The sequence below is a fragment of the Megascapheus bottae genome, chromosome 15, assembly GCF_031878675.1.
Source record: "Megascapheus bottae isolate mThoBot1 chromosome 15, mThoBot2.hap1, whole genome shotgun sequence".
NCBI lineage: Eukaryota > Metazoa > Chordata > Mammalia > Rodentia > Geomyidae > Megascapheus > Megascapheus bottae.
This window is the reverse complement of record NC_143523.1, coordinates 49,638,351-49,663,120: the sequence shown is the minus strand read 5'-3', so window position 1 is coordinate 49,663,120 and position 24,770 is coordinate 49,638,351.

Sequence of the window (24,770 nt, the reverse complement as noted above, 5' to 3'; positions counted from 1 at the left end):
ATGGTCACACACAGACATACACAGATACACGGACACAGATGAACACACAAACACAAATACACAAATACAAAGACACGCTCACTTGCACAGACATGTAGATACACAAAGACACACATGGGTATAGACAGATACACACATACAGAGACACATACTATGCAACTGGTATTCAGATGCTTTGCTAATTTTTATCCTCTTTCTTCTTCTTACATAATATCTTGACAGGTGTGTCTATGGTTTCCTGGGATCTGAGGCCATATTTGGCTTATCGAGATCAAAGAGGATCAGGCCTTGGCTCATCAAACCAAGGGGTCTCTTTCGACCCTCAGTTTCCCCATTGTAAACAATGGTCCACTTGTACCTTTGGATAAATCAAACCACATCAAAAACTTGAAAACACTCTTTTTGAAATGTGTTCATATGAATGAACAAATGAGGCAGGTAAGAACTATGGGGGTGTGTGGGGGGTGCTGTCCTCAGCATTTAACCACTGGATCTCTCTCTATGTGCTACGATGGTTGGGTAGCAGGAGTGAAGATTTAGTCTCGGACCCTTGGGAAACCCGATAGCCACCCTGGGCTGCCTGCTGGTGGGTTGCTTTATAGACTAGCAAATAAAACTATCATCTTATTTAAGCCACTTTCATATAATGCTAAATCTAGTTCTAATTGGTATTCTTTGACTCCAAAGCCTGGAAATACCACTCATTAAGTGACTGATCTCCTCTCTCTCTCTCTCTCTCTCTCTCTCTCTCTCTCTCTCTCTCTCTCTCTCTCTCTCTCTCTCTCTCTCTCTCTCTCTCTCTCTCTCTATTTCTCTCCCTCCCCCCTCTCTCTCGCTGCCGAGAGCAGCTAAGAGCTTCCAGTCCTGGCCAAGCATTTGATGGGAAGGTATCACTTGCATTGGGGGCTGGACGATTCTTGGGCAGGGGGGCCTTTTCTATGCCCTGCAAGGTGTTTAGTGGCATCCTTGCCCTTTTCCTCTCATACTGTGAATTCACCCTACTGCCAGGGGTGGTCAACATATCTTTAAACCCTGCTTGGAATCTCCTGGGGGTATACCCAATCCTGACTCAGAACCACAGCACAGACATAGGAAAAGAGCACAGAGTTTGAGAAGGAGCCCCTTCAACTGAGCAAGACACATGAGCATGTAGTGAGAGAACACAGCTCTGGGGTCCACTCTTGCTCATCTCTGTTGCTTGTGAGCTGTGTGACTGTGGGTAAATGATTTAATCCCTCTGTGCCTCCTCAGTATAGATAGCCTTAAATTTACAATGCTGTTCAACAAGCCAGGCATGAAGGGTTATGTGGTATGGTTTCATTTGCACGGAAGCCCATTGCAGGCAAATCTTTAGAAACAGAACCTAGATTAGTGGATTCCAAAGCTCAGAAGGATGGGAGTGTTAAGGGAATAATAGATAAGGGGTTCGGGGATACCTTTTGGAATGATGAAAAAGATAATAGCATGGATAATAGTGATAATTAGTTCATATAATTCTGAATATTGAAAACCTTTGACATAATGTCACAGCCTGTTTGCTTGGCTGGAGCTCTACTATTTGAGCCATGCTGCCAGTCGGGCCTTTTTGCTGGTTACCTGGAGATGAAGTCTGTGGACTTTTCTGCCTGGACTGGCTTAGAAACATAATCTTCTGTGTCTCAGCCTCCTGAGTAGCTAGGATTATAGGCATGAGCCATCAGCTTCTGATGTGTTTGAGGTTTTCAGTAAAGCTCTGAGTGGTGTTTACATGAACATGACATGTGTGTTTATTCACTGTCATGCTCAGTGTTTTGTAATGGAACTTAACACTCCATATAAAAGGAAACAAAGGGTGTGGTAGGGCAGGGGAAGCTGCCAGAGTCCAGCAGAGCACAAGTACCATTCTCTTTCCTCTGGCTATTTGTAGAATCTATACAATTCTACTTGTTGATGTCTGGTGCAGGAAGACAGCTCCTGCAGTCTTTGTGGACTGAGGCTGCAAGCTATCAAGTCGAGAAGGAAGATATGCACAATGCCTCAGAGTGAGGCACCCATTTGTCCCTCTCTCCACTCTCCTTGGGGGCTGTAGTGCTGGGCAGGGGTGCTGACTTTGGGAGCCAGTAGGGGAAAGCTGGGAAGTCTGTCGCCAGGTCCAGGAAGGTTGATGAGTGGAAGGCAAGGCCATGTTTGGGTCGCAGGTGGCATTCAGGTGTGTAAACACATCACCCTCGTCGGTACTGCTGCCTCTTTATGGGGGAACTTGCTGCAGTGCAGAATCTGAGACCCAGAGATGCTCAGCATCTTGCTGTCTCTAGTGCATGGTTCCTGGGGGCTCTGGACTCATATGACCAATTCCTACTGGGGCATTGGAAGTAGCTTTTGCTTCATGCTATGGTCATCTGAGTGGTCCTCACCCTCTCCCATCTTCCATGGAATGAGAGGAGCCCAGGTTCCAGACAGGGCCCAATAATCTCACCTCCACCTTTGCAGTTGCTTTCTCCTCCAGGATGTCCAGAGCAGCTAGCTGTGTCCAGGAATGTTTCTTTCCACTCTAGGGCCTGTGAGACCTGGAAACTCACTCTCCAGTACTGGGTCTACTGACTAAGGCAGGCTCCTCTTACCTGGACAAGTCAACCTGTCCTCCCCCTAGTCCCTCCATGGCTCTCTTGCCCAACCAGCAAGACTGTGGACTCAGAGTTGTGATGTCAGCTTCAGCTCAGACCATCAAGTTTCATAAGTGCACCTTGATTTTCTGCATCACCTCCTTTGCTTGGGCTGTAAGGGCCTCAGTAAGTAGATAGACTCGGGAATCTGGGTTGTGGAATGGGGCACTATGACAGAGGACATGCTGGGTGAGAAGAGTGACAGGTGGCAGGTCAGCAGTTATAGCAGCAGTGTTCCCAGTGATGCCCAGTGAGTAAACCACTTTGCTTTGTATTGTCTCTGCTCTTTTGCCTCTTAAATTGCCAGTCTATATGTAGGTGACCTGTGGGAGGCCTGTCCGACTTTAGGGGGGCAGTGGAGGGGCATGAGGGGGAGAGAATGATAAGCCAGCGAGGCCATGGGAGGATGTTTCCGGTCTTTGTGGTTTCTCCATACAGTGTCTCCAGCAGAGGAAGGCCAAGGCAAGGTGACACAAAGGTGCCTCTGTGATTTTGTGGATTTCTCACTTCGAGCTCTACTGATACAGATTCATTTCATCATTATTACACACTTCTGGGGTGACTTCTTTTATCTGTGATTGACCAATAGCCAGGAGAGGTTAAGAAAGATATTCAAGCACCACATCTATAATCAGTGATGCCGGCTAGTAGTGGACTCTCCTGACTCCTGACACTGATTGAAAGCAGGTTCTAGAATGTTCTGTGGAGGGGTCTCTCTCCTGACTCCTAACACTGATTGAAAGCAGGTTCTAGAATGTTCTATGGAGGGGTCTCTGTACTTACTTCCTGTTCCTACCAGCTCAGGTAGGTACCTCACTGTCTCCTTGTGACACAGGGCAAGGTTGCTGTTAGGGTTCTGATTTTGTGGGTACAGAAGCTGAAGCTCAGGCATATGGCAGGCAGCTGGCCTCCTTTCTCTCCTGCTCACTCTTTACAGGCACTGGTGTGATCCAGTAAGTCTAATTTTCACCAACATGCACCCCTCCCTGTCTCTCTCATTCCAGGATTCCAGGAAACAGCTTGAAAGCTTTGCTGCCCTTGATGCAGAGTGTTCCAGGTCAGCTCACATTCTAGAAGCATCTATGACTGAGGGTATTTTAAGAGCCAGTGAGCAAGGCAGATTGGGAAAGCAGCCAGTTTCTTGACACTTATCCTCCATGTTGGGGTGGGGGTTGGGGGAGGAGGAGGAAGGGGTATAGGAGGCTGACAGAGAGGGTGGGAAGAGAGAGGGTTTATTTTTTCTTTCTTTTGTGCATCACTTCTTCTGGAAGTACTGACTGGGAGTGAGAGCAAGACAGATACAAATAACGGAATGCCTGGTGTCTCTGGGGGTGTGTTTTGCCCTGGTTGTTCCACGTGTGGTGTCCCAGCCATTAACATCATGAGGGCTCCTCTGGAATGCAGATCTGTGGAGCCTACAAGAAACTTACAGGGGCGGATTCTGTTCTAACGAGGTCTCCAGATGATGGGGTGCATGGGTGGAAAAGCTTTGGTCTCTGACCTCTCAGCAGAGCGCACCTCTGTAGTCCTCCATCCTAGGGACTGGTTCTGAATCATTCTGTCCCCTCTTCCAAGGCAATCCCCTCCCCCTCTCCCTGTAGAGCCAGGATGAACTTGACGGTGAGCTCAGAGCCATGGAGGTCAGTTTGGTTGAGGGGGACCATCTGAATTTTGTAGATATGCCTCGAGTGAATGTGTCTTAGGGTCTTGGGGTCCCAGTAAGTGGATAGACTCTGGAATCTGGATCACTTAATAGGGAACCAAAATAGAAGGCATCCTTCCACTCCTCATTCCAAAGCTCTGCCTTCTCCCATGGCCAAGGACTCCACTCCAACCTCTGCTTCCTGTCCTTCCTGCCTCTGTCTCTAGGTCCAAAATCCCAAATGCCTCTGGGTGGATGGTACACTTGTTCTGGTTCTCAAAGACACTGCTCCATTCCAGCAATACCCACCTGGGATTTCTGACAGTGCTGAGTGATCTTCCCTTCTTGTGGATGTAGACAACCCCTTACCCCACATTGAGGGTCTTTCTGTGTTCCCACCACTATCTTTTAAAGAAAGCTAGGCTATAGCATTGTCCAGTTTTGCTCACCTCAGAGACCTACCTCTCCACTTGCTCCAGGAAAACTGCATCCCAGTTCTTCCAAAGTGATTCTTAACATTTGATTCCTCTGTACCTAAGTAAATTCCCCCCTTCACTGCTTCTTTGAAAGTTCCCCCCTCCTGCCTTTGTCATTGGATTCAGCAATTTGTTTATGACAAGTTGTGGTTCAGTTTCCTTTATGTTTATGCTGCTTGGGATATGTTGAACTTTTGGGGTTTGTGTAAGTTTATAACTTTCACCAAATTTGGAAATGGTTAGCCATTATTTTGTGATTTTTTTTTCTCTTTTGCCTCCTTTCATTTCCTGCTTTTGCTTGGTGGTTTGATTCTGTCCTATTATGAGCCCGCCCAAGGCCCTGCCAGGTTTTCAGGATCTGCATTTCCTTTCTCTAAATCTTCACTACCTATTCTCCCCCATCATCCAATCCCTCCTTCACTGCGTAGGGGAAACCTTCTTTTCAGATGCACTGTTTTTATCAACATGTTCCTTGTGCCTCTCTGTCTTGCTTTTCTCCTGGTAAGATCCTCTCTCTCTTCCCAAGCATTAGCTTGAGAGCAGTTGCAGCCTCCTGCTATGCTTGCTCCCACGGCTGTTTGTACTCATCCCGTTCCTTTGACAGGTTTCTTCCTGCTTGTGGTCCATGCTGCCCTGCCTCTTGGCACGTGAATGAGGGACGAGGTGAGTCTGATGTTGTCAAGTGTCTGGATCTTGTTATAGTCCTTCCAAGAGAGTGGATTTTTGCTCTGGAACACTGTTAAGGTATTTGAAGATCACACAATCACTTGTTTCTGAGAGTCATTAGGCCAGATCTAGAGTGGTCTTCACTCAGGCTAAATATTGAGGGGTGTCCTCTCTGAGGCCCCATGGAATTCTCATCCCCTTGAAGAGCCTGTATTCTCTTCGTTTGAACTCAACCATCCCCCTGTTTGGTAGCGTGGTAGGTGAGCTCTGAGAATTGCTTAACATACCACTTTCCTGTGACTTGCATAGCTAATCTGAGTTTCTTACAAGACAGTCATGGCCCAGAACCTATCAAAGGCCAGAGGAGGCAAATGTGCAAGCTGCCAGAGCTATTTTTGAGACAGTTGCTCCGTTCAAGAGATAAGTCTGGCAGCTTCCAGTGACTTTAGTGTCCCTGGGTTCCATCTTTTCACCTCGACCAGGCTGTGAGGACTGTATGTGTGCCTTCTGCTTCCATGGACTTCTAGGTAGAGAGCAGAGTGACTCTGGATCAAAGACTGGGAGGGGGAGTGGGGAGGAGAAGGGGGATGTTAGCTCACTCAGTCCTTTACTCTTCTCCAAGTCCATTTTCCTGTGTTGTTTGCTGCTTCTCTGTGGCAAGTGTCGTGGCTATTTCCTTCTTTCTGTGGGTATTTGTGGAAGAAAGGAAGTGCAGTCTCTCCCGCTCTATCCAGGCAGCCTGCACAGGTGGGTTTATGGTGACTTTTCTATTCAGAACTTGCAGGGTGTTTTCCTGCTCTGCCCCCTGGTTTCCCCTAGCAAGCCCCAAAGCTCTGGGCTGAGCTAGAATCTGATTTCTAGAGTTTTTCCCATGGCCAGAAATACTCAGTAGACACATGGAAAACAAAACAAAACAAAAAATAATTTTCACAGAAAGTCTTCAAGGCAAGGTGCCTAAGAATTAGAGACTCCATTCCTGCTCTAATTCATCAGCAGAGGTGAGCCTGTGTCTTGACAGTAACTACCAACAGAACTTGAGCTCCCTGGTTCTGACCATGTACCCTAGCCCTCAGAGTATAGGAGACATCAGATACCAGCAGTGACTCTTCCTTCTAGTCTTCCCCTGTACAGGTGAGTTTGCATCTGCCCAAGCTATGCCCTTGTTTATTGGTTTTCCTGGCACAAGTGAATCTCCTGGGAATGAGCCATAGGAAGTGGGAGAAAGAGGGTTGAGAAGAGCTGTAGCAGGTCAAGCAACCTAGGCACAAATGGTATGGGACAGGGCCCACAGGTGGTTCAGTAGCATTGTCACCTGGAAGGCTAAAGCCCTTGCACTGTGGTAATATGTAGCACAGCTCAGTAGCTGACTGGAGGATGTGTGAGATTTTTTTTTTAGCCTAAAACCTTAACCACTTAGGCCATCACAGCTGTTAAGAAGATTTTTGAACAAAGAAGTCAAATGTTCATCATGTTCCCATTCTGTATTAGCAGGTGCTATGGACAGTGTCTCCTGTCCTTCTCACTGTCCTCTTTGGAGGAATTTAAAAACACTACAAATGTAGGGCTTGCTCTCTGAGAGGGAGAACAGGATGGATCCCCCCAAAGAAACAACAACAAAAACAAATAATTGTCTCTTGCCTACCATTCAGAGATAGGAAGTGGTGGTATGGCTCAAGTGGTAGACCATGAACCTTCAGTGAAAAATCCAAGTGCACTCGAGAAACCCTGCTCCAGTGCATGTACACACACACACACACACACACACACACACACACACACACACACACGCACGCACTCACGCACACACGCACGCACACACGCAGCACACACGCCTCCACAAAACAACAACAATGACGGCACAAAACAATAAAAATGATCACATAATAATTGGTGCTGATGCCCCAGTTTGGTGGGTTCTTGTTTTCTGGTAGTATAGAAATAAAACCAGGAGCAGCATGCATAGTTATAGTACACTAGCAAAGAGTGTATGTAATGAAGAGGAAGTAAAGGCCACTCAGAAGAAAGAGCAATAGGACCCAGAAACTAGGTATTTGCCCTGTGATCAGGCCCCTCCCTGATTTTCCTCCTTCCTTTAGGCAATTTGTTAGATTGTGGTTGGCTTGTTTGAAATAGGCAAGACCCTCCTGGAGGTGGTAGCCTCAAGATGGTGGCTCACAGGAGAGCTGGTCTGAACTATGGAAGGATTCAAAACTCTCCCCTGATGGTGGTCACTGGTTGAGAGTAGAGCAAGCTGGTTTGAAACTGTTGGCTGATGTTTTCCTTCATTTCTATGCCCCTTAAGAAATCTAAAAATAACTATTTATGTATTTTTCAATCCCACTTGTTTGATGGGTGCCATTGGATGCGTTTTGGTGAATGTATTATGTAGGCTAGAAAAATCTCTGCAGAATCAGGTCTTAGAACATGACTGCTTCTTCAGAAGGCTCTTTTGTATCTCTCTGGAGCCAATCTGCCCTCCCCAGGTCCAAGGCACACATTTGCCCACCTTCTAGATCTTCCTTCCCCTTTCCTAGAGGGTTCACTCAAGTACAATCATGACATGCGGTCCTTTCCTTGCATCTGCTGTCCGATGGTTTTGAGGGTAGCTGTGTTGTTGGATGAAACAGCTCCTGTCTCCTTTTTCTGGAAAGCATGGCATCATGAGAACATGTCAGATATCTATTGGAAAGCTGGGAGTTTGGAATTCTTTGGTTTTGAACTTTTGGGATTAAAGCTGTCCCCAGTGTCCTGTGAAGTCTACAAGCATTCAGGTTCGAAGGTCACTAGGGTACATGTCTATAAGTTGGGTTATAGGGCTGTGTGGTTTGTCTCGTTTAGAAATCTGTATTGTGATTTTAACCTTAATTAACATGTCCTTAATATGAATGATGGTGAGTCTCTTTTTCATGTGGTGACTAGCCTTGGTGAGGACAAACATCTTGTCTTTTAAAGAACTATGTTCTTTACCTTCTTCTTGAGATATGGGTTTTTAATATATTCTGCACCTTTGCCTCTCACTAGTGTGGGTAAATAACACATTCACTGCCAGTTCGCCATCTGCCCATTCTCCCTCCCCAAGAGTAAAAGCTTTGCATTTTATAAAATCCAGCTTGACATTTTTTCAAAATTAGATGTAAATACATATTAACAGGATTGTAAAGGTACAATCGTGTTTTCTCTTACTATTTTTAACTTGATGAATTATGTTAATAACCTTTGAACCTAGCATTTCTAGATTATATCTTGCCTAATCATAGCTCATTACTCTTTTAAGGAACTTCTGAAATCCAATACCTATACATATTTATTCAGAATTTTGTGCATAAAGGCAATAGTGATATTATATTACAGATGCTCTTTTGTATATTATTCAGCTATTGTTGCTAGTAGTAGTCTAACTTATAAAGTATATCGGGACCTCATCATTTTGTAACATCCTAGAACACAATATATCTTGGCAATAATTTATTACATGGAAATTAATTTTTCAAGTTTTTAAAGAAGAGGTCCACTATGAAACTACTGGAGCTTGTTGCTTTTATTTTTAATAATGTGCTTGTTTCGTCATGTAATTTGCTGATTTTTTTTCTCCCAATTTCTTCCAATATATTTTTGATGAAGTTTCCTTTTTTTAGAAGTTGAGTGTGGCAAGTTTTATTTTTATAGAAAAACCTGCATTGATCTTGGCTTTAGCATTTTTGCATGTCTGGTATATATATTCTTTTCTTTTCCCTCTTTTTTCTTTTGCAGGTCATGAGGCTTGGGCGCTGTCCCTGAGCATTTTTGTTCAAATCTAGCACTCTACCACTTTAAGCCACAGCTCTACTTCTGGTTTTCTGGTGGCTAATTGGTGACTAATAAGAGTCTCATGGACTTTCCTTCTTGTGCTGGCTGCGAATCACAATCCTCAGATCTTAGCCTCCTGACTAGCTAGCCAGCACTGAGTTTGGTACATATATTCTTGAATTAGTCTTCTGATATCAATTTGCTTCCTTTCCAGTCCTGGTTACGTGTACTGTTTTATGTCTGGTATTTGTCCTAATGGGGCTAACTGCTTACTTCCTGCTTCTTTTATTGTCTACAAGTTCTCAGCTCAATTTGCCCTGTTTTGACTAGCATCTACTCCTTTGTCTGCCATAACAGACTTCCAGTTTCTGCAAACCACAGAAGGCATTTCAAGGGGTAATCAATGTAAAGATGAAGATCCTGGGGTTCAGACTAGATAGAAAGCAAGGAAAGTGGTAACACTGGGGCTGGGCCTTAGCCTGCAGCTCACCTTTCAAGGATGACAATATGGCTGGGGGTGGATTGCAATCTCTACAAACCCTTTGTGCCATCTGGAGTGAATAGCTCTCAACGCTGATGCAGAATCTGATGCTGCTCCAGGCCTTTCCCAGTGGGACTGTGGAGCCAGGACTGCCGAATCCTCAAGCTACCAATGCCAGAAGCTCCAGCTTCTTTCCACTGCAGTGGGGGACCTGCCAAAGATGTGGATGTGAAAGAAAAGAAGACCAAAAGCCAAACCCGCCTTGGTTCCCACCAGCACCTCCCTGGGAAGAAGTATCGCCACCCAGTATCTGACAACACCCAGTGGCATGATCCCTAAAAGATACACATCAAAGAAAGAGAGAATGTTCTGCTGAGATCTACCATAGTCTGAGTTGACCATTTCTTCAGTCAACCCGTAGTCAGCTTGAGACACAAATGGAAACTGGGAAATGTCTGTCAAGTCTGATGATTGACTTGGAAACTTTGCATTTGCCATCTTGAGATTCATGACCAGAGAATTTCCCAAGCTCCTCCAGGAAACCTTCCCAGGTCCCCACATGGAATTCCTGTGCTCATCTCTGCTTTCCTGGGCTATGAAGTTTTACCATCTGTTGATTCACCACTAAGACCTTCTTGTGTCCATTCACTTATTCCTTTATTTAATACACATTGAGACATCTCTAGGCTATGGGATGGACCAAATAATTGTGCATCAGTCTGGCCAGGTGATCTAGTGGGCATTGTAGCTAGTGGCTAGAAGTGAACATAGTGGTTCTGACAAGATATATCAGATGCTGGTGGATCGAGGACAGTGGGGGCTCCACTATCTGGTGGGAGGACTTGAGGGTAAAGAGATCCAGCTTTGGGAAGAACAGTGGAGGAACATGCCTGGTGAGAGGCCTAAAGAGGAGGAGCTGACCGGTGTGGCTGTGGGGCTGTGACTGATGGCAGGATGATGGGGACAGAGAGAGAAGGAAAGGCGAACCTGTAGCTCTTGGGCTCCTCTGGATGCCTTGATCATTAGCCTGCAGGAAAGGGAGAGAGATCTGGCAGGTGTCTGCTTGTCTTGGCAAAGAAATAGATACAGGAATAATTGGCCACTCAGATCAGAGAGCATTTCTACCTCAGTTAGATCCCATCAGGCAATTGTACCCATTGCCACTGTCTTACAGAATTCCAGATAAGAGTACTCTGATCCTGCAGAATTCTTGGACACCCCAGTGGTGAGAATAAGCAGGTATCTACAGCTTATTGAGGCCCAGAGCCACACAGATAAAAGAGGATGATCCTGGACCATGCTCTCCCCTTCTTCACGTCCCTAGCATCTCCGTGGTGTTTGAGAACAAGCCTCTAGACCAATTCATCATTTTCCTCACCCCATGGGACCTCTTGGACCCAGATTTCTAGATTGTCAGATAACAGCATCCCATGTCTGACTTTTATCCAGGAGTAAGGAAGGATGCCTGTTCAGAGGGGACCACGTTGGGAAGCCAGCCTGCAAGGTGTGCTGGGAAATGCATAATTGATGGACAGGTCCTTTGGAGGCCTTCCTAGAGGAACAAAATGTAATCAGCGCCAGTGAGCTTGATCAGAACAGAAATTCCTTTTATATTCTGCTGGACGCAGACCTGCCCAGCAAGTCCCCCTGGTCATTAAGAAGCACTGCGACGGCAGCAGGTCGCCTTGGGTCACTGCAGGATGAGAAGGCATGGGGCTGAGAGCAGGGCTCTGACATCCCCCAGGGCGCAGGCACGGAGTAGCTGCTCCATGCACTGTCAGGCGGGGCACAGGGAAAGCCAAGTCCTCTCAAGGCCAGTGTGGGAGTGCTCTGAGATTCCAGAGTGTAATATGGCTGCCTTCCCAATGAATTATTCACACAGATTGATGAATGAAGTGTCTGCACGCTGCATTAATTTTATTGGATCCCAAAAAGTGAGCATTTCAGAGGCATGAAGGAGGGGATGAGAGTCTCTCTCCTACCCCATACTCTCTCCCACTTTCAAGGGTGTGAGCACACGGGCTCATGCACGACAAGACCCTCTGAAGATTCTCTTATTTCATGTGTTGGAAGGGGACTCTTGGGCTCCAGGTATCTTTCCTCCCTCTCTTCCTCCCTCCCTCCTTAACTTTCTCCCTTGCTAGTACTAAGGCTTGAATTCAGGGCCTGGGCAATATGCCTTATTTTTTTTTTCTCAAGGCTAGCACTCTACCACTTGAACCACGGTTCCACTTTCAGATTTTTGGTGGTTAATTGGAGATTAGATTCACACAGGCTTTCTTACATAGGCTGGCATTGAATCCCAGTCCTCAGATCTCAGCCTCTTCAGTAGCTAGGATTCCGGTCATAAACCCCTGGTGCTTTCGTAACTATAGTTTCTGACTTTAATAGGAAAGTATAACCACTTTAAGCCACCCAGAACCTGCCCCTGCAACAGTAGAAGGACAATTTTCAGATGAAACAATTTGGCTCCTCTGAGATTGATGAAAACATTTTTGTATATACAGAGTTTTTACAGTTGGCCCCAGGGAAGGGACCCCAGTTAGATGTACCCTCTCTGCTTTCGCACCCCAACTTCTGGTTGGTTTCTGGGCAAGTTCTTTGCTTCATCTACCAGGAAGTAATCAGCAGATTATTGTAGCTGGAGACACTGAGCTTGGGCTGGCAACTCCTCGGAGGGGTTAGGACGTGCTTCATAGAGAGTGCCCCACATCTACACAAACTTCAAGGGAAAGACCATTTGGGATAATAGACATTCTGGCAGCTTGGAGAAGTGCAGAGTAATTTTGCAAGAACCTGAACAAGTGGTAAAATGTACAGCCAATGTTCACTGAGTGTATACTATGTGGCAGGATTCCTGCTAAGACTGATAAGACATTGTTTTGGGGGGGTCTTTGGAATTCTAGTACACTGGTGAATACTTCTGCCAAGATTACAGTAAGGTAAAAGAACTGAGCCTCATGCTCAGGTCTGGGGCCTCAGGGCACTTGAGTCCCACCTTCATGTAGGTCCTAAGAGTCTGGAGACAGGAAAAGTACCCAGTCCTATACGTGTACATGATGCACCCAGAAATGGTGACTTCACATCCTAATCCCATCGGCAACCTCAGGGATGTTTGGAACTATCTCCTTTCTGCTCCAGGCCTCATTATTCCGCACCAGAGAGATGACAAGATGAAGTTCAAGACCCTGAAGAACATCCAAGTCCCTCATCTCACAGGAAAGAGCCGAGCCTACAACGCTTCATTGCCCATCTGGCCCAGTGAGTCACAGGGGCCCTGGAGTCCCTGGATATTGTGCCCAGGAAGTCTCGCCCTCTAGAAGACCCATAAACATGACCAGGGATGAAGCCAGAGGCTCTGCATGCCACCTCTGGAGGAGGTGACAAGTTTGCTCCCTGCTGGCTTGGAGGACCTTGGTATTTCCAAGTACTTAGCACTTCTGGACGGAGGCAGCAGCATTGAGCTCCTGATTCTCTTTGATATCTCTTTACCCAGAGCCACCAAGATATCCTTTAATGAACCAAGCACTCATCCCATGGTCATAAGGTGGGAGTAGGGAATGCTTCCAGGCTAGCCTCGACTCAGTTTAATAGAAAGAAACACTTTTCTAGTAATGACAAGAAGGGAACAGGGATGTCAGATGGTATCCCGTGGTTTGTACTGTTTTTGCTCTACGATGCCAGACAAAACCCTTAGCTGCCTGTAGAGGTTCATTTTCTCATCTAAAGAACAGAACTGTGACCTATGGAACCAAAGTGCTGGAGAGGAAGGGGATGGGTGCATATGTATCTGGGGGATACCATTACATCCTGGTTGGGGAGTTAAGAGCTAAGATCCCAAGGAGAGAAATGGAAATAATCATGGCTCATTTTCTCTCTCAGTATGCATTGCTAAGGGACAGCACTCAAGGTATAAATTCAAGTCCCTATACTGGCACATGAAAAACACACGTAAGGACACAAGTGACACTTCTGAGTCACATCCCCACTGCTGAGGGACACACTGCTCTGTATAGTGTCACTGCTCTGTATAGTGTCACACTCCAGCAACCTCAGGAAGCAGTGTCAGAAGCCAATGCCAATGGGAAAGCCAAGCTGGAAATCCTGTGGCTTCTCACAGCCATCTGGACCACCAACACCATTGTTAGTGTGGAATTAAAACTGTGGTCTGGAGTCAAGCTACCCTGGATTTGAATCCTAGTCCAAGCTACTCAGGGAGCCTGAGGGGATTGGCATCTGTTCTGATTCCTGCTCTTGGCCTGGGAGATAGACTAAGAATCGTGCCAGTATGGGGACTTGAATTCATAGCCTAAGTGCTGTCCCTTAGCTTTTTCATTCAAGGCTGAGGCTCTGTCACTTGAGCCACACCACCACTTCTGACTCTTTGGTGGTTAGATAGGAGTTTCACAAATTTCACTGAGCTGGCTTTGAACCCAAATCCTCAGATCTCAGTCTCCTCAGTAGCTAGGATTGCAGGCATGAGCCACCAGCTCCCAGCTGCCTTATGTCTTTTTGCCTGACAAGTTTTGCTGCATGACCAAAGCCCACTGTGAACATTGTGGACTAGAATTTTCTCCTCTACCTCGAATGTCATCCCTTCCAAGTTCTGTGGAATCCACGGATTTCATAAGGAGCTTTCTGTGCCTTCATTCAAGTATTCACAAAATTTGTTTGAACAGGAGCGAGTCAAGGACAAAGGCTTATCTCAGTTCTCGGGAGAGCTCCGGAACTGACAAGCTGAGCAGGAAAGAATTAATCAGCACGCCCTGAGCATGGCTCCTGAAGTGGTTATACGTCCACCTTCCTAAGTGTAGTATTACTTCAGCTAGAGTTCTTCATGTTATCCAAAAGGAGCTCAGAGAAATTTTATCATCTCCCATGTGGAAACCCAAATATGATATCTCTGATCCATTTTCCTAATCTATCTAATAATTACACACAGGGAGGAAGGAAGGAAGGAAAGTAGGAAGAAAGGGAGGGAGGAAAAGAGATGGGAAAACCAGATTGCTTTTACTAGGACGAGTTTTTAAAAGGATACTGATTGCTAGGAACAAACATTAATTCAAGACAATCAGAACTATCCTTCCCGCCTTTAAGTGGTATCTTTGCATTATTCTGAAATCTAGTTTATTCATGCCATACACATTTTCAGGGACCAGCTCTCTGAATGGCCCTGATCCAGGATTAGAACTCATAGGATCGGACTCATGGACTTGCAACAGTGTTTCCTTTTTTTTTTTTTTTAATATATCTTCCGTTGTTTTTTTTTTCCCTTTTATTTTTGGTGCCAATAAGGGGGCTTGAACTCAGAGCCTCAGGATCTCACTTGGATTTTTCATCAAGACAGGGATTCTACCTGTGTGCGCATACCTTCAGGTCAATTGGAGAGATAAAAAGTTTCATCAAGTTTTCTGCCTGAGCTGACTTCAAACCCTGATGGTCAGGACATCTCAGCCTCTGAGCAGCTAGGATGATAGGCATGAGCCACCAGAACCTAGCTGTACATCTTTCTATTTCTCAGCTTCTTCAACCCTGTCACCAAGGACACGATGTCATGTTCACACTTGTCCTTGGCCCAGTGAATTAATTTAGAAACTGCCAGCTTTGTTTCCCTCCCCTGCCTAGACCCCTCAGATCTACCTTCCTTCTGTAAAGCATCCTCTTGGGCTGGACAAAGGCTGTCTTTATCGTCAGAGTTCAGGTAGCCCTTTCCCATCCTTCTTACTCTGAGAATGAATTAAAATTCAGTTCTCTCAGATCCAGTCCACTCTGGTGAGGGCTCAACTGACACTGGTGTAATAGGACTAGGTTGTTTGCAATGGTAGAGAACTGGTTACAGACCAGTTAAAGCAAACAGGAATTCACTGCATACATAATTGGAAAGTCTGAGTGCAGACCATGCTTCAGGAACTGGGTGTTTGGGGGATGCAAACACGATCATCAACTCCCTGATTCTCAGTTTCTCTTTAGTTTTATGTTCAAGGACATTTGGGCCTACCAGACTCTCTAAGCCTTTGTCACATTTCACTATGTTGTGTTTAAGGATTGTGGTATTCCTGCATTTATTGATTAATTCTGTGGTCGCCATTTTTCTAACTGCCCAAATTAATACTAATTTGTGTTAGTGATTGTATGTGTGTATTTGTGTGTTTCCATGTTGCTAGAGATACCACACACACACACACACACACACACACACACACACACACACACACATACACACACACACTCGCTCACCACTATGCCTGGCCTTTGTGCTTCCTCTCTAGCTGGGATAAAAGGCATGCCCTATGTATTCATTGCTGAGTGAGCTGGAGCCTGTTGGAATGTTACGCTCTGCCTGGCCTTGAACTGTAATTCCCTAATCTCTGCCTCCCAAGAAGCTGTGATTATAGGCTTGAAGTGGTTAAAATATTTTTAACTAAAGGTATCTACAATTTTAAAGAAAGAAACAATACCACAGCACACTAAATGACTACAATATCCCACAAATAAAGCTTTCATATGCACTAGGAAATCAAAACATTTCCTGTGACACTTTTTGTTGCAATCTGGTCTTTATTTCAGGGGTCTGGAGGGGAAGCTGCTGTATCTTGGAGGTTTGCTCTAGAGTACAGAACAGAAACTCTCCTCTGGGTAAATGAAAATACTAGAATTGGATTGGTCATTTACATATCCCTAAACCAATCACTACTGAAAGACAGTGCTGTGATCTGATTGGTCAAGAAGAATCATGAGTCCATTTCTGAAGTTGGGGTTAGAGCCAGTTCCACCAGACACCAGAATTGAATGTGGGCAGGTTTCCAGAGGTATTGCTATTGAAAGAAAGTGAATAAATGCTGAGTTGGAAAAAAATTCCTAGAAGAGAATCTTAATACTTATAAGGTAGGTCATATAGATCAGTTACTCAATACATCTTTGATGAAGAGTTTTTTTTTTTTAAATCTGGCCCTCATGACCTTCTTTCATGTGTCAGCTCTGATGTCCTTGTCAGTGACATCAAGAGGTAATCATTGCATTTGTGTACAACATAGCCATTGTCTGTTCTCCCTTGCGAAGAGACCTTGACTCAGAGGTCTTGAGGTTTCCACATTTTTGGGGCAGGTCATGCTTTGGGAGCAGAATTTGTTTAATTTAAACTTCTGTTTCACAAATTTAGAAGGTCAGAAGCACATCAAGGACTTGTTTTGATAGACTGGATAGACGGCTGGCCCATATGGAGACAGCATTTTTGAGCCACTGTGTAGATTTGAGCTCTCTGGTGGCTCGTGGGAGCCTCCAGGAGGTGGGGAAAAGCTCTAGGCTGGGAGATTAGAGACAAAGCCATTGTCTTAAGGCTATGGGGAGAAGCAAAGGATTGTATGGTGGCCATGGATGGAGAACTGGGTGGAGGGGTCAGTCACTGTAGAGGCCCAGGAAGCAAAGGAATGTAAACCCCAAATATGGGCTTCTAGGAAATGTGAAGATGCTTACAGGAATAGGAGGCCAAGAGGGACTTTCTGTGGAAGGGAGCTCAGTTCCAATTACACATAGTGGGGAGTGCCAGCTGAGGACAGCACGGCTATCCAGCAGGCAGGTGGGCATGTGAAGGCCAGAGGCCTGGGTCAGAGGGACAGATGTGGGACCTGGGCCAAAAAGAGATTTGATGCCAGTAGCCTGTATAGGACCACAGGAGACAGGGCTGTTTGAGCAGGGTGAAAGAAAAGAAAAGGTTCCAGAAGAAGGGACCAATGTTTAAACGTGGAGATAATAAACCACAGTGGGTGTATTCTATGTATTAGGATGGCTACAACGATACCCAGCAGAAAACAAAGGCTGCATGGGCTTAAACCATGAACCACAAGCTCAGTCTAATAAGAGCTAGAGCCAAGGTTGCATCAAGGACACAGCCCTCCCATCAGTGAGTTGTGGCTTTACAGGAACCACGAATATCTCCCGAAATAAGGCTCCTTTTCTGGTGAGGTCTTTTCCTTATGTCCAAGGGCCCCTTCCAGCAACCAGTGGCAAATGGATGTCTCCTGCTGAGACCCCTTCCCACTCCATCCTTTCACAGACAAGGGAGTGGAAATTCCAGGTTAAATCAAATGCTCCCCCAGAGCAGCCACAGATTGCAGAGACCTGGGAGAGGTCACCAACTCCCTGGCCAAGGCTGAAAATAACTGGGTCAGAATTCCTGGGGTGGGTTCCAGCACTTTGGTGATTCTGATACAGACTCAAGTTTGAGAGTTTCTGCTTTCCCTTAAAGTAAAAAACAAAACAAAGCAGAAAACAAAACCAGAGGCCTAGATTAGATAGTGATGATGTGTCTTGGCTTTGAAAAGTTAAGCCAAAGCCCTTCCATAGTCATAAAACTGAATCCAAACCCTCCCTCAAGGGCTTCTGCAGTTACAGCTCATTCCTCAGTTCTGTCACCTCCTCTGCTCCTTGCCTGGGCTTTGTCCTTGCCCAGTGAGGCTGGGATGTGGCTTGGATTTGTCCCTCTGCTAGAGACCCAGCCATCCTGTTCATTACTTCCCGTGCACTTGACAATCTTCCCCAGAGACTCCCCAGGTGTCTGCCTCTGTTTGCCAAGCCCTTGAATGCAGAATCCACCCCTCTGCAATGCCAGGATGTCTCTTCCTGCCCTGGAATCGGCTTCTGAAGTGCATCTCCTGCCGATCCAGTTCTGCCTATCTAGTTCTGGGACACTGTCCAGAAAGAAGCTAGCCCAGGAGGAAGATTTGATGAATGACTGAATCTCCCTGAGGGCAGAGCCAACATCTTTTCATGTGCCTTTTACTCTCCCAAGCAAAGGAAGCCCTCCATAGACAAAGGCTAAAGAATTAGCACCCGAAATGGCTGCCACACACCCAAAATGATTCCAGAAGGACATAAGGCCAAGAGACTGCGTTGACATCGTTGACATCGGCACCAGACACAACATGGGGTCCTGGCTTTGTCTGATTACTTGCTCTGTGACCTGGGGGACATTATCTCACTGTGCTCATCTGTGACACAGGAGTCTTGCTAGTAGCACAATGACTGTTGCCATGACAACCGGAGGCAGGCACCTACTATGCTGGGCGTATTTGTTATACAGCAAGCACCAAGCATGCCAGGTTTCATGGCAGCATTAAGTATTGCAAGCTAATGGGGCAGCAGGGGGTGGCAGGCGGCAGTGGAGAGCTCACTTCTGCCTTCTGGCTTTCAGGGTGATAAAGGGTTCAGATATCCAGGGTGAGGCTGTTGATGTTATCTAACATGGCCTATATGCACCCAGAAATGGTTACAAGTCATTTTTGTTGCTCTAGCCAGCTCCCAGAGTGGGTCATGGAAAGCAGGCATCAAGCCACAGGGTGAACACAGCCATGCAGGGACACCTGCCTACAGTGTCACTCCAAGTGTCATCCAGACATCTTTGGTCTAGAAATTGTCCCTGTATGTTGAGCAGTCTCATGACTCGTGTCGTGATTCGTGTCACCTCTGTCTTCATATCTGCAGCAGCTTCTTCCCTGCTATGTGAGACATGCATACAGACAGTGGAGAGCTGGCTATTTCCCTCCTTAGCTCTGGGGAGACAAGATCCTTTGGGAAGTCTCTTCTAAGTCAATCACAGACCTAGGGAGCTGGGAGTAGTGGTAGTAATGGCTCCATCTGGGTTAAGGACAATTCCATCATCTGTGCTCTGGACCATGGGAGGCCTCTGTAGTGGGAAGAGATAGACAGGAAAAGGAGGAGTGGCCTTACTGATGATAGCCAGGTAAGGAGGACAGCCCACAGAGGTGGGGGTACCGCCAGGACCTTAGCCTCCTGCCTTTGCTGGGCAACCCCAGACTCCATCTCAGCCCTAAACATCTGATTTGCAGACACCTTCTCCTCTCTCTCATGTGACAGAAGCCCATGTGCTCAGTCACATCACCTGAGAACTTCATTAGCTTCTTCAAAGTCTACGTCTAGCATTTCCTCTTGGGTGACCTGGGGCTGTGCTTTGCCATCTCTGATGGCCAGCTTTCCTATGAGCCCCTGCTCTATGTCAGAAACACAGCTGCATCCCGTGAGGCTGGTCTTAGAGAATTATGGGTTGGGTGCTTTGGGTGGATCAACTTTCCCTCTCACTGGCCTGAAGCTGGGGTAAGGGGTCGCTGCATGGAAACACCAGGAGTGAGGATTAAGGGTTGTTGTTTTAATTGTTCACATCCACTTTCTCCTCTCATACTAGTATGTTACCTAAAACGCCAGAAAGTCTGCCCTCACAAAAACCAAGGAAAGGAAGCAGGAAAGATAACCATTTCTTTCCTTATTTTTATCTTACTATTATTACTTTGGAGCTGTACTGGGAATTGAACTCAAGGCCTCAAGCTTGCTAGGCAAGTACTCTACCACTTCAGCCATGGATTTGTCTTCTTTTACTTTGTTTTGCTGGAGTTGGCCTGGGATCCTGATCTTCCTATCTACTCTTCCTGTGTAGCTGGTATCACAAGCAACCATGCACAGTTTGTTATGTGTGCTGTAGTCTTACTAACATCGCCCAGACAATGTCCTTGAATCAAAAATCTTCCTATATCCCTTCCTCCTAGGTGAGATTACAGATGTGAGCTACCATACTTGGTTTCCATTTCTTCTTTCTTGTGAACTCAATTTCTTATGATTGACTGTATATAGTGTTTATTTGCTTGTTTATTTGTGCCAGTATTGGGGCTTAAACTTAGGACCTTGCATTCTCACCCCCATTTGTTCTACTTGAGCCACAGATCTATTTCCAGGTTTGTTTGCTTGTTTTCTGTTCAATGGAGATAAAAGATTTATCTGTTCGGGCTAGCTTTAAACCTCAATCCTTAGATCTCAGCTTCCTGAGTAGCTGAGATTATAGGCATGAGTCACAAGCTCCCAGCTCACTATCGATGTTTTGAATGTTTTTAAAGAAAGAAGTGATCCAAGCATCTTGGGGCATCCAGCAACAAGTGAATCATTAGAAAGAGATCTTCAGTGTCTTAGTGTAGAACTGGCTCAGGCACTGCCCAGAAATTAGATGCATCCATCCATGTGGGTTCTTCTGCTTTTTAAGAAAAAAATGTTTCCTTCCCAGCAAAGGTATAAAACCTGTGTCTCAACAGCTTTGGGCTTCTTGCTTAGTTACAATCAACTTCCCTTAACCAGATAAGAAACAATGATAGCCAAGCTTAATAAATAATGAGAGAACCCAGTCTGCATCCACAGTGGTAAAATAATTCTCTGTCCATCACAAAAGCCCCGGTCTAAGGAAAATCAGGTGGGCATTCTCTCTCTTCTTAATGTCTTTTCTTCTCCCTTTTCTTTCTAACCATCTTCCTTTCCCTCCCACAAGGGTGTTTAAAGACAGTGTCATTTGTCGAGATCAAGCTCTTTTTGTACAACTCCAGTGAAACATTCTTTTGTAGCTGACACCTATTAATAATTTAAAGTGCCTGCTCTTTTGAACAATGATCAAAATTAAGCTATTACCCACAGGGGATATTTACATACAGTTCGTCGGCAGTTTTTCAACGGCTCTTCAACTCACAGTTTCTTGTGACCCTCATAGATCATTAGAAAGCAGGAGAATATTTGGTTATTCCGTGATGGTTTTATTTTTCTGTCTGCATATTTGATAAATGTCCACTGGGAATCCATGAGGAAGTAAATAAGGTAATTCTTTCTGATTTCTGGAGGCTGCTGAAGTTACAGGAGAAGGCCAATTACTTTTAGATCTCTCTACATGCAATTTACTAATAAGCCGCGGAATTTGGAAACGTGTAATTAGTAATTACTAAAAGTATGGAGGGATTCGGGGCTTACCCAGTCTGTGGGCCTATAATCTTGTGGCAGAAAATGAAATGAATTTAGTCCCCACAAGTAAGCGTGGTCTATTTGAAGACAGTTATTCAGGATCGGCTGCCTTACACCTGCCCTCTATCCAAAGACAAGTAGGAATTTCCCTCCTGGCCTCTGTGTGTGTTTGTGTGTGTGGTGGGGGTGGGGTGGGCACCATCTCTTAGCTTTTTTGTCCCCAAGGTTGATGCTTTACCACTTGACCCTGAGCTCTGTTTCTGGCTACTTGGTGGCTAATTGGAAATGATTCTCTAGGATTTGTCTGCCTGAGCGGGCTTGGGATTGTGATTCTCAGATCTCTGCCTCCTAATTATTGGGGATTAGAAGTATGAGCCCCTGGTGTCTGGCCTTTTCTCCCCCCCCTTTTTTTTTTTAAGTGGGAGGCCAAAGTTAAGATGAACTGAGCCTGAGATCTGCCGAAGAGCACAGACTAAGATCCTGGGACTTGATGACAACTTTCCATTGCTTTCTGCAGGCTGCCAGAAGTGTGCCATCCTGTGCTGGAACTCAGGGCTCAATAGGACATGCCCATGGGGGAGTGAAGGCTGTGAAGAGACAGAAGGGGAAATAACCCTGAAATAAGAGTCCAGCTTTGAGGCTCGAATGCTGGACATGTGCCGGGCATGGTTTTCTGTAAGTGGAGGTGTCATGGCAAACACCTTCATAGGAGTACAAAATGGGATTTTATTACCCAGAGTTCCAAGGGGCCTAGCTGGAATGACCTTGGCTGAGGCTGGCTCTAAGGACAATAGCTCCCTCCCTCACCATGGAGTTACTGCGGTGGACACATCGATTGCAGCAACACACTGTGTCTGCTGCCGCCACCTGAGACAGGGGCAAGGATTATTTGGGGACAATGAGGGGGGTGCAGCAGAGAGCTGGTCACTTCATCTGCTAATTTTTTTTAAAAAAAGAGAAAGAAAGAAAGAAAGAAAGAAAGAAAGAAAGAAAGAAAGAAAGAGAAAAAAAAAGAAAGGTAAGTAGGTTACCCCAAAACAAAATTTATATGCAGAAATATCCAACAAATGTATTATTTGTAATAATTGCAAAAGCTAGGGAAGCACTTTCAACATCCAGTGACAGAATTGAACTTAGGTATTGGTATGGCTCTGTGATCTGAGTGACAATGAAATAGAGCATTTAGGAAGACTTTTTTGTTTTGTTTTCTGGTCTGAAGTTTTAAACTCAGGGCTTCACACCTGTTAGGCAGGTGCTCTACCATTTGTGCCACATCTCAGCCCTTTTTGTTTTAGTTATTTTCAAATTAGTGTATCATATTTCTATCTGGGCTAGCCTGGACCTTAATTCTCCCATTTATATTCCCATTCTGCTGGGATGGGAGGCACAAGAACTCACATTTTGTTTAAGGTGCTTCCTAACTTCGATCCTCCCAAGTAGCTGGGATTATAGGCATGATCTACCAGGCTGAGAAATGGAAGAGTTTTAATTAAGAACATTCATGCCTAAGAGACAGTGAGGAGGCATTCAAAGTTGTGCATTCACTATGAACTCACTTGTATAAAATAATACATATGGAAAAAAGATATAGCCCACACTTGGGCTGCAAGATTCACAGGTGATTGTATTTTTCGCAGTAATGACTGAGATTGAATTCACCTATCACAACATTTACCCTTCCAATGTATATGTATGAGTTTTAGTTTATTCACAGAATTGTACACCCACCATTGTTCTCTAGTTAAAAATTACACAATTTCATGTTCATTAGCCATCACTCTCCTCTTCCTTGCAGAAGAGAATATGTATTTCATATCTGTTATGACTATATTTTCTGCCTGTATAAATTTGCCTTTTATGGACATTTTATAGAAATGAAATAACATGTAATTTTTGTGACTAGTTTGTTCCCCTTAGAATAATATACTCAAGGATCTATCATGCTGTAGCATGCATGAATTAGTATGTCATTTTTTAAAGATAGAATACAATTCCATTGAATGGACATACCACATTTTTTCACTTATAAATTGATCACAATTTGTTTTTTTCCTACTTTGTGGCTCTAAAAATATTATTTATATACAATATTGTATACACATTTATATACAATACAGTTTCATCTCTTGTGGTCTGTAATGAGAAAGGGAACTATTTGTAACTTGGTTTTAACATTTTGAAGGAATTCAAAAAATTTTAATGAGACTAACAGATGTTTTTGACTTGCTTTTCCAACCAGGCTGAACATCTTCTTTTTATGTGTCTCTCCTCTGGAGAGCCATCTAGTGAAATTCTTTCCTCATTCTAAAAGTTGTATTATTTGTGTAACTGAGACTGTAAGGGGTATGTGTGTATGTCCTGGGCATTAGTAATTTATCAACTATATAACTTTTAATATTCTATCTCTTTTTATAGGCTATTATTTTTCAATTTCTTGTTGATGTTGTTAATAGTTTTTAATTTTGAGAAAGTCTGTTTTTTTGTTGTTGCTATCGTTGTTCTTGCTTATGCTTTTAGCATGATATATATGGATACACACATACATTATCTATCTATCTACCTATCTATCTGTCTATCTATCTGGTTGCTAGATACCAGGCAGTGCAAATTTACTTGTACATTTTACTGTAAGTGGTTAGGTCTCTTTAAGCCATTTGTATATGGCGTGAGGAGAGGTCCAGCTTATTCTATTATCTGTGTATAGTCAGTTGTCCCAGAGACATTTTTTGATTTACTCTTCTATCCCTACTGAATTGCCTTGGCAGACTTATCAAGAACCAATTGGCCATAAATATAAAGATTTTATTTATGGACTCTGAACTCAATCCTATTGATCTATGTATCTGTGGTTGTGAGAACACCACATAATATTGAATAGTGCAGCTTTGTAGTTAAGTTTTCAAATCAGGAAGTGGGAATTCTACCTGTGGAAGTTATTTGTGGTTCTTTTGAGTTTCTTATCATTCTGGAAGAATTTTATTATTGACTTGCCAATACCCACCCAAAAGGCAGGTAGGATTTTGATAGAAATTATACAGAATCTGAACAGTTGTTGGATGGGGTTTTCCATCCGATTAACAAAATCGTGGTCATGCCTACGTGAAGGAATCCTGAGCTGTAAGTGAGAGCCTTCTTAGCTTGGCAAGGGCAGTGCCAGGCTCCACGAACCATCAGGGAGGGCCTGGGAATTGCTTTTATATGGAGATGACCTATTAGAGACTGGAGGCTGCTCCCCTGAGGCCAGTTCCCCGCCATTCCACACACCACAGGATTTCTATTACTTAGTCCAGCAA